At 36.1% G+C, this 12355-nt stretch overlaps 1 protein-coding gene across 7 annotated transcripts in view; it reads right to left on the reverse strand.

Annotated features, from left to right (window-relative positions):
* LOC132122944 (teneurin-4-like) overlaps positions 1 to 11630 on the reverse strand; it is a 243029-nt gene extending 231399 nt beyond the window's left edge. For all 7 annotated transcript variants that reach the window (XM_059533466.1, XM_059533463.1, XM_059533467.1 and 4 more), the window contains exon 1: positions 11479 to 11630. The gene's annotated coding sequence lies outside the window, so the exon portion shown is untranslated. The remainder of the gene's footprint in view (positions 1 to 11478) is intronic.
* Positions 11631 to 12355: the final 725 nt, after the last annotated feature.

Genomic DNA, 12355 nt, shown 5'->3' on the forward strand with positions numbered 1-12355 from the left:
GTACCAAACTGCAGTATCAAGGAGCATAATGGACTGTTTTAACACAGTTAAAATAACTAGAAGCATCTGACACTGAAAGCCTCTTACATTAAGTTAAAAATGGCTGCAGCCGCGCTTACATTTAGAATATGGCGAACTATAAATATTAGATCAACAAATGTGCATTAAGGAATTTAAAGAAGTAAAAGGGTCACTTTTGATTACATTTTCACTTTTTAACAGCACAAAATACTTCACACAACTCTATGAATGTCAATATTTCCAGGAAACAACTGGGGAAATGTCAAATTCAAAAATGTACATCACCTGCTTAAGCATCAACGCTCATCTGTGCAAGCATATAAACCAACAAGCTTGTAGCTACACTAGATTAGTTTTTATTTAGTTATTTTTAATTAGAATGCAGAAATAATCAGGAAGCTAGTTTCAAACCTGCATTTGGTGCTCATGTGCATTTTACCCACATGAGCACCACAGCTCTGACTATTGGTTTTTAAACCCGGGATTACAATTTTTTATTTTGCAGTACAACCATACTTCAGCATCTGTCTCTAAATCTAATTTTATAAATGTCTTTCCACTGTCATTAGCAGAGTCTCGTGAAATCCGAGTCTCGTGCAAAGAGATTGCGATTAGCTTTCAGTGATATATGTGAATCATCACAGAAATTGCTACATGTGTAGCGTGAAATGCGGTACACAATGGGCGCACTGTTTCTCTCAGCACAAGAGACGTAACATGAACCTCCATCCTCTCTGAAAAGTGGCACAAGTGCACATATTAAGGCCCCTTCCTTTCACACGAAGCCCCCTCTTACAAAGACCACTTCAAGAGCAGAGGCTGACTGATAGGCCCGAAGAGATCCTCCAGCAAGAACAAGGAAAAAATAGCCACTGTTGAGAGGCAACATCAGGCAGGCCTTTCAGGGAAGAGAAAATAAATCAATATCATACAAAAGAGGTTCATTAGTTGTGTCTGCTAAGGCAAGAATCACTTAAACTACTGTTCATATTTAGGGTGAGGGATTGAAATACCCTCTGACATTAAGAATTAAACTTTGGCACAAGGGTCAATAACCAACAAGAGTGTCCAAAATGAAGGAAAAGAGAGAAAACCTGGTGTCTAGTACTGGGAAATAATCTTTGTGTGGGTGTGTGCATTTTTTTTTTTTTTATCATTGTTTTATAACATAAATACTAATAAAACATTGTCATTACTACTGCTTAAAATTACACAAAAGATCTTCGAGAATTTTATTTAAGAGTTTTTAATTAACCTTTTCTTTATTTTATTCTTTGTTGTATCCCCCAGCTTTCTTTAATGTCCCCCCCAAAAAATATAAACATTTATTTTAATTCAACGAAGTTTCATTGCAGAGTTGTCAAGCCACTGTATATTAAAAAAAACATACATATCCAGACAAAAAAATTGCATGTCACTGACCTATATAACTCTTGCACTGTTTCTTAAGTAAATTACAAAAAATTGCAACAAAAAATGTATAAAAATCATGTACTTTGAACGGAATATTATACAATTTCATAGAAAACTCTAGAAATCATCTAGGAATACCCTAGCAACCGCAGCAACACTCTGACAACCACCTGCAACACCAAGTTCTGAATATGAACAAGCAGCATCCATGTGTACAATTTACTTCAATTTTCTCTGCACCTAAACATCGCCACAAAGTTGAGTCAACGCAGGGGGCTGCGACCTCACAGGATTGTGGGAAGCGGATGTTTCGGGCTCCAACACAAAAGGTCTTGGGGTTAAAAAAGCAGACTGATGACTGTTATCAAAACACAACGGTGCTTAGAGCATTCATCACCTAACCATTCAACCAATTGGCCAACAAAGAAAAACAGTTGGTATTAAATTGGTTGGTATTGGTATCCATGTGAATCTTTTTCGTGCCTGAGATGAGTAATAAGGTCAGTTACAGGCCATGAGGTGCATTAGCATTGCTCAAACAAAGCAGAAAATGCAACAGTATACAGGGATAAATGGAGAAACCTCAAGTCTGACCTCACTCTAGCACAGTACCACTGCTAATGGCAAACAGCCAGTAATTGATTAATTATCCAGCGTTCAAAGGCGGCATTCCGTTCACATGTCAACTGAAGCAAACCCATCATTTGTTTTACTACTTCAGTGTTTCAACTTCTATTTTTCAAAACAATTCCAGCTTTCAATGTACGATGGCGTGGTGATCTGTAGGCCTATCTCTGGGATTCTTCTATAGGTAGCAAATAACTTCCCAGAGCAAAATTGCTCAGAGGTTGCGCTTTCAAATCTAATGTGATTTCACTGGAGTTTTGAGGAGTTTTCAGTTTCATCTGCACACCTTATCATCACCAAATTCCTTTGGAGTAATACAATTCTGGTCTAAATCAATAAGCTAATAATAAAATCCATGTTATGTCCAATATTAAAATTCTACACTATTGGGACTAAATAGGTTTAAAATAAATCACAAAAATAATAATAATAATTTTAAATGCTACAATTGAAGCATAACAACACTGTAATGAACTGTATAAAAATATATTTATTTATAAAAGATTAAATTCAACAGTGTTACTAAATTATTCGTTTTAGTATTAGCTATGCCTTTTGCCTCAATTAACTCTTAATCACAGTTTAAAAGTTAGTGAGGTAGTTGCTAAGTTTAAGTATTGGCTAGGATTATGGGACGTAGAATATGACCATGCTGAATATGTGCTTTATAACTACTGATAAACAGACAATATGCATGTTAATAAGCAAGTAGTTAATAGTGAGAATTGGTCCCTAAACTAAAGTATTACCTTAATTTTAAGTGCGAGTTTGATGATGGCAAAGGTAATCTAAAAGCAAAAATAAGAGAAATAGACATAGAAATTCAAAAACAGGGGAAAGGAATATCAACCAATGTCAATATTAATATTGTGATACCGGATGTGGTACTGTGCATGCAAAAAATAAATAAATAAATAAATAAATTAGTCACAAATGAGACAAGTGACACAGTATATAGTATAGGTAAAAAAATTACAGTTTGACAAATGTAAACACAGAGAGAGACATGTTTGAGATTTTATTTACAAGAAACACCACCTTCCTCGTTTCTCTGAAGAAAAAAAAAAATTCATTACCTGAATCTTCTATGCAAAATATGGAATTACAATACATTTATTTTCATTCTTGGCATAAAATAGCTTGCCAGCCAGCACCTCTCTTTAAAATTAATAGAGGTTGCATTCTGAGCACAGTTAGAGACATTGTTGTGGTATCTTCTGAAGATCTTGAGAGGAAATGTGTGAGATTACTGCAGTCTTTTTCTCAGTAGAAGCATTTAGGAAACCAAAAACGTAAGTTAACATCTCCATGTAATCTCACTGCTGTCAAGGAGAATTACTTGAGAGTTTCCTTCCTAGGTCTTTACAAGAAATGCCACCTCCCTTGTTGCTCTAGGAAAAATTAAAATCTTCATAAATAAATTTGTATTCATTTTTTCCATAAAAAAGTTTGGCCGTCAGTATCCCAAATTGGTGGGGGGGGGTAGTATACCTGGTGAAATTGCATGGGAATAGGTGCCCAGACTACGAAGCAGGATCTCTTGAAAGTCATTTGAATGTAAATGTGGCAGCTGTTGTTCCTGATCCCACTTTTAGAATACACAATGTCCAAGCCCACTGGAGTGAAGAAAAAGCTTGTCTTTCCCCCAACCGTGTGGAGAAAACAAAACAAAAAACAACCTCATCTAGAGAAAGGCAAGAGTCACATTTCATAAAAACACCCAGCTACACTTCATATTTAAAAAGTAATGCTGCAAAGCCCTGACAGCTGCGTAGCCAAACCAATAACGTGTCTCCTTCAATGAGAATTTTCCTAAGATTAACCAAGTTTCACTAAAGAAAAGGAGAGAGAGAAAATTCCTTCATTCAGCAACTCGCAAACCCTCATTCAGCAAATCGCAACTGCTCAGTTGACCAGTCACTGTTCAGTAATTCTGGAAATGAAGAGTGCTACAGCATGTTTTTCCCCTCTCTCCCAACTTTCAAGTCCAATAAAACATTGCTATCTTGACAGGCTGCCTTTAGCCAATACATATGATAAATCAGAGCTTGACAGACTGCATCCTCAACTAAACATAATGCTCCGGGCAAGCAAATACACCCTCTGTACCCGGTGCACTCATTATCGCCATTAATAGCGTTCATGTTTAGAAGGTGAATGAGAAGGTTGCGTTTGTAAAGCCCAGCTAATGCACCAACTGTACTGAGTGGCAATGATTTATTCGCCATCTGAGAGGGACAAAGCAAAGCTCCAATCGTTTGAGCATATGGAAATTAGAGGATTTTTCCAAAAACAAGCAAGCTGACAATGAAGTTCATTTACAGTAAGATCTACTCGTCCTGTCAGAGTGACATGCCATTTAAACAAAACAATGATGTATTGTACTGTACTGTAAAGTCACGAGTGAGACCTTTCTGAGTGCTAATTACTGGATGCCATGAAAGCTTTTTGTTGTTTGTCTTTGCAGGATTTCCGGAAAAGCTTTATATCAGGCAATTATCACATTTTTTATTTTATTTTTTTAAAGCCATGGTAAGGAATTTTAAAAAGGCATGTTTATCTGTTTAAGGGTATTTTCTCCTTGTTGAAAAGGTGAACAATTTGTATACATTGTTAACCTGAAATCCATACTATCTGTAGAATTTTAAAATCACCAAAAATTACTTGCATTTCTTCTAGACTTTGAACTGAAATATGTTAACCCAGTATGACCAAATCACTTGCATTTCTAAAGATTTCACAATTCTTACATTTCTATTATTACAGTTTCCTTTATTATCTCTTACTAAAATAGTTTAGCCTTTTGTTAAATAAAACTTTCAGAATTTTGTTAACTGAAACCAATAGTATGCTTTAAACGAAACAATATATATACAATATATATAAAATAACTTTTTTTTCATATTTGGCAACTTTTCTAAATATTCCAGTTTGTTGCATTAAAGGTTTCGATTTTTTTAGGATTTTGCATTTCTAAGCAAAGCAAGCATAAACATTTTTTGTCACACTTTTGTCAAATAATCCATACTAAAAACACATTAAATAAACATACAGCAAAATAAAGATGCCAATCTGACAAATTATGATTTGCATTTCTAGGGAATTTCTTGCTCATTTCTTGCAAGATTTTTGTGAACTGAAACATATAATTGTAGATTAAAAGTTATACAAAGCAAGCATTTTTGCTAAATTAAGCATCTTTTCTAAATATTTAGCTTTTTTTTCTTAGTGTAAACATATAGACATTTGTCCAATAATATCCATACTACATGCACATTAAAAGAACGATGACGAATTTGATACATTATTTGCATTTCTAAGGAATTACGGATTTCTTGCACCAGTATTTGAGCTGATATATCTTGTACTGCTATTGCAATATCCTCACTGTCTGCACGTACTGTAATAGCAAGCCTTTGACATTTGTGACCCTGGACCCCAGAACCAGTCTTAAGTCGCTGGGGTATATTTTTAGCAATAGGCAAAATAAACATTGTACGGGTCAAAATGAGAATTTTCTTTTAGGCCAAACATCATTAGGATATTAAGTAAAAATTATGTTCCATGAAGACATTTTGTAAATTTCCTACAGTAAATATATCAAAACTTAATTTGTGATTAGTAATATGTATTGCCAAGAACTTCCGTTGGACAACTTTAAAGGCGATTTTCTCAGTATTTAGATTTTTTTGCAACCTTTTCCAGATTCAAACAGTTGAATCTCGGTCAAATATTGTCCTATCCTAACAAAAATCACTTGAAGGTTTATTTATTCAGCTTTCAAAAGCTGTATAAATCTCAATTTTGAAAAATTGACACAAGATTGGTTTTGTGGTCCATGGTCACATATTTAGTTTAGAGCTCCCAAAATTTTACCCTGCCAAAAACCAACAAAATCAAGTAGGAAACAAATGACCTTTTTATTTTTCATCAAACTACAGTACTGACAAACTGACAAGTGGCCATTAGGACAAATTGGCATTTATGGTTTAAATGTAGCCTTTGCTTTTAATCTTGGTATATAGTGAGGGTGGTAGGATTTACAGCACTATAAACTTGCACACAATAAAACCCTAATTGCATTAGCAGTCAGTGAGGGTCACACAACTTCCACATTGATTTCAAATGGAGAGAGCACACAGTAGGTCCCAACTACAATGCAGTTCATTGATCCGAAATACGTTTGTTCATAACCACCCCCATGTACCAAAAAAAAAAAAAAAAAAAAAAGTCTAATTTTCATTACTACACAGCAATATACTTAAGGCCATCCTTAAAAAAGTTTTGGTTTGCAGTAACAGTAAAACAATTTTTTAAAAGTGTCGGTAGGTAGGTCTATATTTTTTTTTCAAGTTTCAATGTAAAAAACAACAACAACAAAAGTACAATTTTGGTGATGGTGATTACGTAGGTATGAATTTAAACAAATTAGCATATTGTGATGTCACTGACTGGGTTTTCAACCCGTGCCTTCGGGCGCATCATTGCAAACCTCATTTTGATGCAGGCTATATAGACCACAAACAAATTAATATCTTTGTCAAAAACATGTTAATTGCATGAATTTCAGGTGAGAAAAAAAAAATGAGGTACTGTTATACTGTTTTACTTGCATCCACCGCAAGGTGTCAATTATTTACTTGGCTTTCTTGGGTTGTCACCATAGACAGTAAAAGAAATGGACACAGCGACCCCACTGGAACTCAATTGAGACAAGTGAAGCCCATTTTAAGCGTTTTTTAGCACTTCCGTTTCTGACGCGCAGACTCAAACTAAGCTTGATGATGTCAGCAACCTGACAGATGTAAATCTTCTAAGTGGCTGTGCGTGCAAACTGCCATCGTTAATCTTGCAGAGACGGCGAGGTTGAGCGGGGAGTTTTTTGGCGTGAGTGAGCAGGAGTAAGTATACTGATTAATTATTTTGTATAGTATTTTAAATTGTAGCGCCAGTACGCCATATTAAGTTAATTGCCTGCGAGCGTCTCCTCCTGTCTGTACGGTAATGCGACAGAGAGTCGAGTGGTTATGACGCAATCGTTAGCCTATTTTTTACAAAAACTGTTTCTACGGGGCCATAATGTAACATAGAAGGTAATGGAGCCCTATACATTGTCGTGTATCTTTAGAAATAAATAATGGACAAACGGAGTCTTTAAACGCCTCAAATGTAAAGTTATTCGCTGTCAAAGTGACGCCAAAATGAATGGGAGTCAATGGGAATGCTAACGCAAGTGAAGTTCTGCTACAAGATGGCGGCACGCAGCCGACTTCAACTTCCGGTCGACTGGTTGTCACTTTTGTGAAAAAAAAAATCCTGTTTGATTTGAGTGACAAGTGTTCATTGAATCGATTGTAAAATCGATTTAGCATGTCTAGATGCATTTTATACAGCAAATAACACCAAATATAGGTAAATCCATGGACAACAGGCAGGACGAATGTAAAGATACAATATATTGGTAAAGACCTATATTTCTGATGATTTATTGCATTAAGTTTCGTGCACAATGACAAACAGGAGTGCAACATTCTCAAAAAACAATAAGCAGAGTGGACTGCCATAATGCAAAACATTTACTGCAGGCTTCAACATGGCTGTGTTTACGATTAGAAATGTCAAAAAAAAAAAAAAAAAAAAAAAAAATTCGCATACGTAGGCGATTCTAGCCTGAATCTGTATCTGTATGCATGAGACTGTCTGAATACCAGCAGAATTCACATTTCTGTTGTAAAAAGAGAAACATTGTGCAGAAGTATTATTTGCTGTTATGCGTGTGTCCGACGCACTTCAAGAGAATGTCGTTAAAATCAATTTCCTATTTTGGTTTTCGAAACTTGTGTTGGTTGGTTCAAATCGATTCGTGCAATAGATTTTCGAAACTTAAAGTGACAGTCGACACGGTCACGGTTTTAGACTAGACGGGAGAAGGGATGGAAAAAGATCTGGGCACAGTTTTTCCAGAACTTCATGCCAGGTTAAAGCCGTGTAGAGCTGTTTTAATGATTTTTTTAGATGTATTATGGTGCCCGAACCCGTATGACTTTGAACAGTGACCGCGAACACTATGTTTACTGCAGCCGCAGCCATCATTACCAAGCGCAAACCATTGACTTTGACTGAGAGTATGAGACGAAGCGAACGCACAGGCCATAGTGTGACATCCGTGTAAACAGATGTCGTAACATTATTTTTTTTTAAAAAAGAACGTAGTCTTCATTTGTATGTAGGCCTAGGTAATTTATATATAAGTAATTTTACAATACTTACTAAAATATAATTAATACTATTTTATTGCTTTTGTATTAGTTGTTTGAAGCGTAAAAAAAATTAATAAAACAATTGGTCTGTCTTAACGCAAATGTACAACCGGCAAGTCGGTCTGACTAGAAGCAAAAAAAATAAATAATAATAATTGAGTCTGTCCTAAATTGACAGGTTGGTTGGGTTAAGGCAAACAAGAATATTTTTAAAGATGGCCTAAGCTTATGGAAACACTTCTAAACTATGTTGTCAAAACGATTTGTCACAGAATATCGGAGTTCTGGTTACATAATCTGATGAGAGATCTCTTAGAGACCGTTTCTAAAAAGAAAAAAAAGAGCCATGATGTCAAAAGCAGATGTGTCTAGATTGATACTTCATAAATAAAAATAATTTAAAAGTAAATCATATACCAGGTTTTTTTTTTCTTTTTCTCAGTGTAGACAACATCTGCCATCAGTGGTACAATCTGAATTTTATGAAGTGACAAGAATACTTTTTGTATGCAAAGAAAATTAAAATAATGACTTTATTAGACAGTATGTCTCCTCTGCCTCACAGTAGTGCCATTTTGGAGAATACTCACTATATATGGATACGTTCTCTATGTTTATTTACACTTTGATTTGAATGACAAATAGCGTATCCATTTTCCTTTTGGGGTCGAGTAGCCCTTTAATGCCACTTTTTGTACACATTTCATAAAAAATTTTAAAAAATCATCAATCATCAACAAAAACTGAGATCTAGGTTGTTGTTTTTTTTTTTTTTGCAAATCACCCCTTTTCTGCCATTGGTTGGGCAAACAGATAGCCTCTCCCCAAGATCACATGACTGGTTGAGCTAATATTGCTTTGTCAGGCCGGTTGCTCAAACAAACAGAGCAATGTTTTAAATTTAAGACAAACTGAAGAACTGTGGACGAACAGTCTCAAGTCCCGAAAGTCTGCCTCTTTCTCATTATGGGTGTATCAGCTCATGTTTCTGAGCAGTGGTTGAACAGGAAAAATACTTCACTGCACAAGAGTCTTGTGAAGACAGTTATCAGGTTTGTACAGTAGCACTGCAGGGATAAAGAGACTTGGCAGGGGTGCAATTCTGGGGCTCTTTAATAAGAGGAAGGTGCAATGATCAACACTTCACACACTGTGTCCACCTTCCATTGATGTCTACACTTTCACAATAGCTCAGCTATGAAGCCTTATTACATGAGAGAGACCGTGTCTCGACTGGAAGAGTCACTGGGGAGCTCAAGCAATTCATTGGTTTGTTTCCATCATTGTTTAATCTCATTGTGGTTCTCAGATCGCTTCAAACATGTCAGTAGTTTATGAAACCAATTAGAACCATTAGAAAATAGGCATTTTGATGAGTTCATAAGCAAATGAAAAAATATCCAAAAATTATATAATTTTATATGGCCTCACAAATAGACGACATGCAAGTTAATTTTTATAAAGATTACTCTTGAGGAGTAAAGTAACATTGCATAATGTAAAAAATAAAATGATTAGAAGATAAGAAAGAAATTAGTCTATGTTTTCTTTGTTCTCTTCGTAAGGGTGAACAAAGGGAGAGTTGCCCGAGTTTTCCTTTTCATAGAAATTACTTGTGTGGTGACCAGGGTCCCCATCAACTTGAACCATGACAATGGGAGAATACAGGGCCAACCTCGATAGTTCAAACCAATGGGGACCCACCAACTTCAGACTCATTTAATACTGCTGCATAACACCTCACGGCACACTACAGGACTTCGGGTCTCTCGAATTTAACCCCATGATGCTTGATATCCTCAGGCTTAAACACAGGCTTACATAATTTAACATTATGCCTCTGAAATTAAATTAACATTTATACTTGGTTTTTATCTGGTATTTTTTTCAAGTCAAGTGGCCCCAAAAGAATCTAGAACTCGTACGATGCACTTAAAAATAATCTTGAATATTAAACCAATGGAATATGTGAACTAACTTAAATTTTCTGTATAATTCTGCACTTTAACCAAATGGTTCCTTGATCATTTTAGTGCATGTGTGAAGTCAGTTCTCTTCAAGTTCACACAGGTGTTCTAGCAGAGTATCTACAGGTCTTTATGAACATGTTTCACTAATGTTTGACAACCACTAAGTGCCTAAATACTTCAATATATCTTTTTTCTTCTTCTTTCTTTTTTTACCCAACCATTTTCTTTTGAAACATGTTTGGCTTTAATGTGTGCTCTCTTTCCACCTTCTGGTTTGATATTGTTATCTAATGCAATGCCATGTACATCTCCCAAGAGATTCTGTAAGACAAAACATCTCTGCTATCAATCTACCATAAATTTTTCAACGGCCCTTCTGTTATGTGTGCTACTTAAAAAAAAAAAAAAAAAAAAAAAAAAACACTTTAAGATCTCAAACCATTTTATTCTATCCCTCTCCTTGCTCATTCCTCAAATATAAATAATGTATAAATGACAATTACAAAAATAAATGCAGTTCATATTTTAAAGTGCAGCTGCATTAGAATTATCAGTCCATGCACATTATTCAGACAATATTTGCTATTTTCCCCCTAAAATACAACAGCAAAAGCCATGTACTCCTCCCCTCAGATCGAACCCTCAGACCCCAAAGAGGAGGGTGGTAGTAAAACTGGAGCTATAAATGCATCACGCTGTATCCCACTGCCAGAAAACACAGCTAAGAATCCTACCCTAAAGCTGAACACGGTCTTCTCTATATCCTTAAACTAAAGCCATCCATCCAGATTACACCCCTAAGTGAATGACAAAGGAGTGAAACATGCAGCGCAAATTGGTACACCCTCTGCCCGTTAATATGGGATTGATGTTGAGTCCAAATGCTGGAAAATGCCCAAAATGTCCCAGTCAATGAAAACTAACTTCTATTTAAAAGGTTTGACAGATTTTAAAAAATATAGAGAGAGATGAATAATTTATTCTTAAGCACTAATTAATGGTTTTACATGGTAACAGAGTACAGACAAGCCCTCTTTACTTTGCACTACCCTTCCATGCTGCAAGTTTACAAGCTGCTCCATAATAAATACCAGAGGAGGCTGCGCGTAAAAGGATCAAGCATCCTCGCGCACTGCTCCAGCTGTTTCTGCAACCACACGCACTTTTCTTGTGAACATGCATCTCACCATTGCTGAAGAAGAAGGCGTCTATCCAGCGTCTTGCAGGTTAGCGTCGTTTTCCGGAAGGTGTTATGCTCTTAATATCGGTGTCTCATCATTATGATCTCCCGTTAGGAAAAGTAATAGAAGGGGGAAAAAAATGTCCCAGGCGCGCGAGAGAGAGATCAGTGTGCATGAATAAGACGAGACGTGTATTACTGCGGAGACCTGGAGGGCGAATAGCGTCCGTGAGCTGTAGTGCCCAGCCCGTGAGCGCTTACAGTGGAAAGCAGTGCAGGAGGCTGGAGGGAATGCCGATGAATGACAAGCGGCTTCCACCATCCACGGTCGGCTCGTACCATGTGTGCAGACGGGAGGGGGGTATATGCGTGAACTCAAGCGCTTTTTACGCGGGCCTATAGTAGCTACAATGGAAACGAGTTAGTAAAACTTTCAATAACAAAAAAAAATAACAATAAAATAAATAAATAATAATAATAAAATATAATAATAATAATGATAATGAAAATACTACTACTACTACTACTACTAATAATAATAATAATAATAATAATAAATACATAAATAAAATTTGTTGTTTGACTGAATGCAAGCTGCATTATACCTACCAGGGGTAGGCAAGTTCGGTGCTGAAGAGCACAGCTCCAATCCCAAAAAAAAAAAAAAAAAAAAAAAAAACTCACCTGCCTATAGCCTTAGTAGGCTAATCCTGAATATATTGATGAGCTTTTTCAGGTGTTTCTGATTAGGGTTGAAGCTAAACTCAAACTCCAGGGGTGCTTCTCAATTCATATTTGTGCATCCTCGTTTCCTTTCCTCGCTTCCTTTCCTCGTGTCTTAGCTCCACCCTTTCAGGATGCGAGGGAAGGACGCAAGGAAAACA

This window comes from Carassius carassius, chromosome 41 (genome assembly GCF_963082965.1).
Source record: "Carassius carassius chromosome 41, fCarCar2.1, whole genome shotgun sequence".
NCBI classification, from domain to species: Eukaryota; Metazoa; Chordata; class Actinopteri; order Cypriniformes; family Cyprinidae; genus Carassius; species Carassius carassius.